Source organism: Globicephala melas, chromosome 12 (assembly GCF_963455315.2).
Source record: "Globicephala melas chromosome 12, mGloMel1.2, whole genome shotgun sequence".
Taxonomy (NCBI): Eukaryota; Metazoa; Chordata; class Mammalia; order Artiodactyla; family Delphinidae; genus Globicephala; species Globicephala melas.
The window spans coordinates 87866950-87873770 of NC_083325.1; the positions used below are offsets into that span (position 1 = coordinate 87866950).

Genomic DNA, 6821 nt, shown 5'->3' on the forward strand with positions numbered 1-6821 from the left:
CCCGTGTCCCCTGCACTGGCAGGCGGATTCTTAACCACTGCGCCACCAGGGAAGTCCCGGTAATCATTAGTTTCTTAATTCACTCTTTTAAAACTAATAATTAACGTTCAAAAAGATGAATAAATTTCAATTTTAATGATATTTATCAACTTTAGTAAAATTTTTAATGTACAAACTAAAATCTGCACTTTAACAAAAATACTTCACCTTGTAGTTCTCACTGCTCTCTTTCATTGTTTTAAATTTTAAACATAAGTGCTGACGTAGAACGACAAGTGAAGTAATGGAAGTTCAAGTCCTACTTCTTTGTGTTTACAGTCATGGCTTACTATCTTTTTTTTTCTTTTTTCTTTTTTTTTTTTTTTGCGGTACGCTGGCCTCTCACCGCTGCGGCCTCTCCCGCCGCGGAGCACAGGCTCCGGACGCGCGGGCCCAGCCGCTCTGCGGCCTGCAGGATCCTCCCGGACCGGGGCACGAACCCGCGTCCCCTGCATCAGCAGGCGGACTCCCAACCACTGCGCCACCAGGCAAGCCCACATTTTTTTTACTTCCAATATACTTTTTAAATGCAGGAGGACACAGTGCCGCAGGGGTTGGACCGAACCATGCCTGAAGCAAGAACCATGCCTGAAGCAAGATCTATACTTCTGAACCACGTGAACTTTTTATAGCTGAGTGCGTTTGCATTGGAACCAACTGTATAACTGGGAGGTCTTGGAATTAACTTCCATGTAAAATATAATGTTTGTGAAACGTGTTGACCTAAAACAATAAAACAGCCAGTTATTTTACCAGCAAAACTCGTTTATTTAGGAACAGTAAAGAATTGCCATTCAAAACTTGCAACCCGTGGGGAACTAGAGGCAAGCCCTAGGAACAGAGGAGCGGAACGTGTTTTATAGAGGAGTAGGGGAACTGGGAGGGGCTCTTCTGAACTAAGAGTCCATTGGAGGAAACTGGGAGTTTGAAGTGTAGTGGCTTCTCATTGGCTGGGCTGTTGCCAGGCGAGGAGGAATTCTTCCTCCCTTCTGCTGGGCAGTAAAGTCACAACCATCTTCCTGCTGGAGATGCAAGGTAATTTTCTTCCTGTTCAGGCTGCAGTTGTTTTGAATGAGGTTCCTGTTTATTCATTTTCACAAAAGGTTAGTAGTGAAAATGGGAAACTACACCGTTTCTAGGCCAACAAGAGAGGTTTTCTTCTGGGAGGAGTATCTGTCGCTGACAGTGTTTGGAAATTTTGGTTGGGTTTCATTATCATTTTAAAATGCTCTACAGAACAGGCGCCTGGGTGCTGCCGCACCAGGGCGAGGCTCCCCCCACCCAGGCATTGGTGTCACGGTGGGCGCGGGGGTTGTGTGCTATGGGATGACGGAGAACTGTGACGAGGTGGAAGTCAGAAGGTGACACTATGGTAAACCACACCTGCATCCAGATTTTGTGTGTGTCTAACTCCTGTGGTGATGAGTGTAACTCACGGTCTCAGGGTGTGAGCACTAAGGTCTTGAATGCCCTGCAGATCCTAGCAAACCGTGAACGGCCTATAGACGACATGGAGCCCCAGGGGCTGCCATCACAGTGAGCGTCTGGCTACAATGGGCCAGACCCCTGGAGGGGACCCGTGCTTGTTCTCTCCCCCTTGACTAAAGGCAGCAAAATGAGGTCTCCGGCTACTGCTCTGACCTTACTGCCCCTGGATTCCCTGTTGGTGCTACTCGTGGCTTCAGATTAAGAGACCGAAGATTTGGGATCAAGTTCCAGTTCCGAAACTAACTAGCTGACTTCGGGCAAGTCATTAAAACTCCCTGAGCCTCGTTTCTTCGTTTATTAAATAAACATAAGATCTGCCTGTTGACCTCACAGGGTGAGGTGAGAAGCTCGCAGAGCCGCAGAAATGGAGACACATGGCCGGCTCCAGGGGGAGACGGGCGTCATTCAGCAGTGGTCTCAAACCTGAGCGTGCGTCACCGTCACCTGGCGCTCGCTAAACCAGAGTGCTGGGCTCCGCCCACACAGCTCTCATTCTGCAGATGTGGTGCAGGTGCATCCGTCCTGACAAGTTCCCAGGTGATGCTCTTGCCAAGGACCGCTCTTTGAGAACGATGCCTTAGGTTTCCCAGGGTGGGCATTGGACTGGGGTCTGAGCCCTGGCTGCACCCTTTCTGTCTGCATGGCTGTGGCCAAGGTATGTAATCACTTGAAATCTCAGCTTCCTTCTCTGTAAACGGGATAATGTTAGTGTTGGGATCGGTCATGGCTGTGTGTACACTACTTAGTACAGGCTTCCTGAATGTCAGTTCTGACAATGTGAAAGCAATTCTGTGGCGTCTGTACACTCCTGGGTACTAATAAACAAATACTTCATTTCTGAAGCAAGAAATGGCTTCAGAGAGTTATCTATTCAAAATCAAACATTTTGGGAAACCCTACCATGTTTTACAGAAACATGATATATAGACTGGTAGAAATTTTTATTCAAAAAATATAATTTGCAGGAAAATGTAAATTGGAATTACAAGCACATAGTTTGAATATATGATGTTACATGTGTTCCTATGTTGATCTATAATTTTTGCTAGGTCAGCAGTTCTTAAGATTTTGGCCCCAGGACTCTGCCCTTTTTAAAATGATTGAAGACCTTGAAGAATTTTTATTTACGTGGGTTATGTCTATTGATATTTACCATATAAAAATAAAATACAGAATTTTCATGCCCTCTCTGGGCACACCACCCTCCCAGCACCTCCACGTGTTCAACAACCTGACAGCTCTCCGAACTCCATCGTTTAAGTATTTGACGGAGGCTTCCTCATGTGGGCATGACTGATTATTACCTCAGTCTCCAGCCCCCTCCCCTCCCCAGAGGACAGAGGATGAAGTTGAAAGTTCCAACCCTCTGACCACGGCTTGGTCTTTCTGGTGACTTGAAGCCAGCAAGGAACCCACCAAGAGTTGTCTGCTTAGAACAAAAGACGTCCCTATCACCCAGGAAATTCCAAGTGTGGTGAGATAACAATGTATAAAAATGTTTAACTTTCAGAGGTGATGTCAAGGACATAAAGGTCAAAAACAAAACTTTAAAACTCTTGGTGAAACATACAGGGGAATCTTTTTTATGGGCAGTGGTTCTCAAAGTGTGGTCCCTGGGGCTTCCCTGGTGGCGCAGTGGTTAAGAATGCACCTGCCAATGCAGAGGACACGGGTTCGAGCCCTGGTCTGGGAAGATCCCACATGCCACAGAGCAACTAAGCCCGTGCACCACAACTACTGAGCCGGCGTGCCGCAACTAATGAAGCCCACGCATCTAGAGCCCGTGCTCTGCAACAAGAGAAGCCACCACAGTGAGAAGCCCGAGCACTGCAACAGAGTAGCCCCCGCTCGCCGCAACTAGAGAAAGGCCACACTCAGCAAGGAAGACCCAACGCAGCCAAAAATAAATAAATTAAATTAAATTTTTTAAAAAAAGTGTGGTCCCCGGTCAGCAGCGGCAGCAGCAGCTGAGATTTATTGAGCAGGCACGTCACAAAAAGAACCCAGGTGAGGAAACGCTTTTGATGAACTGTCCATTGTCACTGGTGATCAGAGAAATGTACATGAAGACCACAGTGAGACACCGTTGACACCCACTTTCATAAATTAAAAGTCTGAAAAACTCAGTTATGGGGAGAGTAGGGCTCTGCAGGCTCTCTGAGAATTTCCCGCTGAAAGTAAAAATTGGTACAACTACTTTGCAAAAGTGTGTCACAACTTCTTAAGTCCCTTCTGATTACATCGAGAATTGATACCTTTTAAAAGCTTTTTCCTGATTGACCACTTGAGGAAGAGGGCTCCCTACCACATTACGACTGATGTCAACAAAGCAAAACGACACCACGTCCTGTGATGACTGGTCGACAAAACCCCACTACTGTTATAACGCACTTTCTTCCACATCTCTTACCCGCATACTCCTCTTTCCTATTGCCCAGGTTATTTCTTTTTATCCCTTACAACAATGGTCAAGTACCTGTCTCATGTGTCTAGTAATTCATTCCCCTCCCTAGAGCAGAAGCTCCATGTCATCTCACCCGTGTCTACAACAGTGCCCTTCACGAACTCAAGTCTCAAGAGCAATTTAAACTTTTCTAGCTGTCGCATTTAAAAAGTAAAACAAAAAAAATAAATAAAAAGTAAAATGAAACAAAACATAATTTTAAATATATTTGTTTAACCCAAGATAGTCAAAATATTATCAGCTCAACATGCAATCAGTATGAATCAATATGAAAAATTAATGACTTTTACCTTCTTTTTATTTTTCACAGTCTTCAAAATCCAGTGGAATTTGGATTAGTCCCCTTTCACATGCTCAGGAGCCACATGTGGCCAGGTCTAGAAGAGCGCCTGGTGTATTGTTGGCACTCAGTAAATGCCTATGGAGTTTTTCAGTGGGCCCTGAGAAACAGCAGATGGTCCCGTTACCCCTCATGTACAGATTACAGTGGAAAATGACAATAGCTGTTTCTATATGAGTATGTTATATGCCAGGCAGTAAATTATCCACTTTGCAAAATTTATTATTTCACCTAATATCTCAATTTAAAGAAAACCCTTTTGCAGTGGGAATTTTCATTCCCGTCATTCCCATTTTCCAGTTGATGGAATTAAGTCTCCAAGGGCTAAGGATGTGACTGAGGGCACATATCCCATGGTAGGTATCTTCTGACTCTGGTCCAGAGCTCAGTACCTTATGGAGAATGGGCCAGTTTTTGCCCAGGATAAGTAAGATCACACACTGCGAGCCAGAGATAAAGATAGAAAACATTTTCAGATGAGTAATCAGTCAATGAAATGCCAGAAGAAACAGTTTTGTAATTGTAGAAAGCCGCATGGATGATTGTCTGAACATACTCAGATAATTCCAAACTACAACTTTGTAGGGACCGTGAGTATTCTGTGATAAGGGACCACAGGGACTTCCCCGGTGGTCCAGTGGTTAAGACTCTGTGCTGCCCCTGCAGGGGGCACGGGTTCAATTCCTGGTCGGGGAGCTAAGATCCTGCATGCCGTGCAGTGGGGCCAAAAAAAATAAAATAAAATAAATTAAATAAAGGACCACAGCCAGCCAATTTACATGAAAAAGCAAGTCCTAAGTAGGTCTGACCCCAAGGTCAGCGGGATAGGGTCAGGCAGCACTTTTCCATGGGCCCAGCCTCTCTCCTCCCCCAGAGAATACTGCAGTTGACAGCTGTGTCTATACCCTACACAACTGTCATTGTTTCATATCTGGCTGAGGATCCCAATTCTTTCAGAGCTTTGAAGTGAAGATGTTTGCTTTTGGCCCACTACCCTGACTTACTTCCACTTCAGCTTCCTAATCAGAAATCAGTGCTTCCAGGTGCCATCTGTGTCCGTAACTTAACCTGTGTCACCAGGAGAACATGAGCTAGAGATGCTTCTAAAGAAAAGTAGGTCCAGAAAGAAAATTTCCAAGGCTTGGCCTGTGCTCATCCAGAGGCTACAGGAGCTCCAGAGGCCCTGGGCAGAGGGGGAATGAATGACCGTGAAAAGAGGGGCTGCGGTCATCCTGAGAGCAGTCACCGGGGCATCCCTAGCTTTCATCATATATCTACAGAAGAGATGAGATGATCTGTCATTAATTGATTTTTAAGAACACCTTTTTTGAAAGAAGCTACCTTGAAGTGCAATAAAGATAGGGTTGAGGAATGGACTAGAGCCAATTTAAATTTAAATAAGGAAAGTTGAAATCTTTAAAATGGATGTTCCTTGAGTTCACAGGCAAGAACACACTGACCACACCTTTGCTGTTCCTTCTTCCTGGAATATCCTACTTCCTTCTCTCTGCCTAACTCACCTGAATGAACTCTCCTTTTATCCTTCAAAGCCTTACTCAGGCACTATTGTGTTCCCTGGCCCTCCAGGCAAGCACTCTCCCCTGCCTGGCACACACTTTGCTGATGTCCTCTGTTTGTTCTCACGGGATTCCTTGGTGCTCAGACTGCCTTAGTCAATTCTGCATCCCCCGGGGCTTGGGTAGCACACAGTGCGTGTTTGATAACGTTTGTGGAACTGAAGACTTCAAGAAACTTAAGTAAAGTTAATTTGAAAAGCAAGACTTGTCAATGGAGAGGACTTGGAAGTCGGTTTGCTTACAGAGCAAAATGTGAAATACTGGGCAGAATTCTAAGACATTGCCTTTCTAACTAAATTTTCCCCTTGGGTCGTAGTGCGTTAAGTATTGGACATCCTACTGGTTACACACCGGCCTGGGTGGGGTGGGGAAAAGGGCCACCCCCTTGAGCAGAGCACCGAGGCGGCGGCGGTATGCAGCGCTCACACCCCCTTCATCCTCTCCCTCAGCGGCACCCACCCTCTTTTCCCTTTATGAACCCCAATGTCTTTCCGGCCACGACAACAGTGAGCCAGTAAGCCAGCCCATCCGAGTGCTTGGCCAGTCCTGAGTGCACCCCGCACCGCGGGAGCGCCCCAGAACCACGGGAGGCCGACGTAGGGGCCCGTGGCCGGGAGCCAGATGCCCACCGCACAGAGCCTGCAGCGCCCACCGAGCGCGGGGAGCCGCCCGAACTGCTGCAGGCGGCGGAGACTGGGCGAGAGCAGGACCGCTTTCCCACCCAGCCCGACCGGTCCCGCCCCCACCGCCCAGACCCCGCCCCACCCTGGGCCCCGCCCAGGCGCCCCTATCCTCGCCTCTGCCCCTCCTTAGGCCCCGCCCCCGTGACCTCGGCCCAGACCCCACTGTCTCACCGACTTCCAGGAAATTGACGAGTCAGAAAAGCTCGAGTCTGGGCCCCGCCCCAGGTCCC

At 47.2% G+C, this 6821-nt stretch overlaps 1 long non-coding RNA gene across 1 annotated transcript; it reads right to left on the reverse strand.

The window, feature by feature from the left end:
- Positions 1-809: 809 nt before the first annotated feature.
- Positions 810-6806, reverse strand: LOC132598207 (uncharacterized). The gene is made up of 3 exons (XR_009566063.1): positions 6763-6806; positions 4282-4431; positions 810-1119 (listed from the first exon to the last, which is right to left on the reverse strand). It is a non-coding gene; the product is annotated as an uncharacterized lncRNA (long non-coding RNA).
- Between the last annotated feature and the right edge of the window lie 15 nt (positions 6807-6821).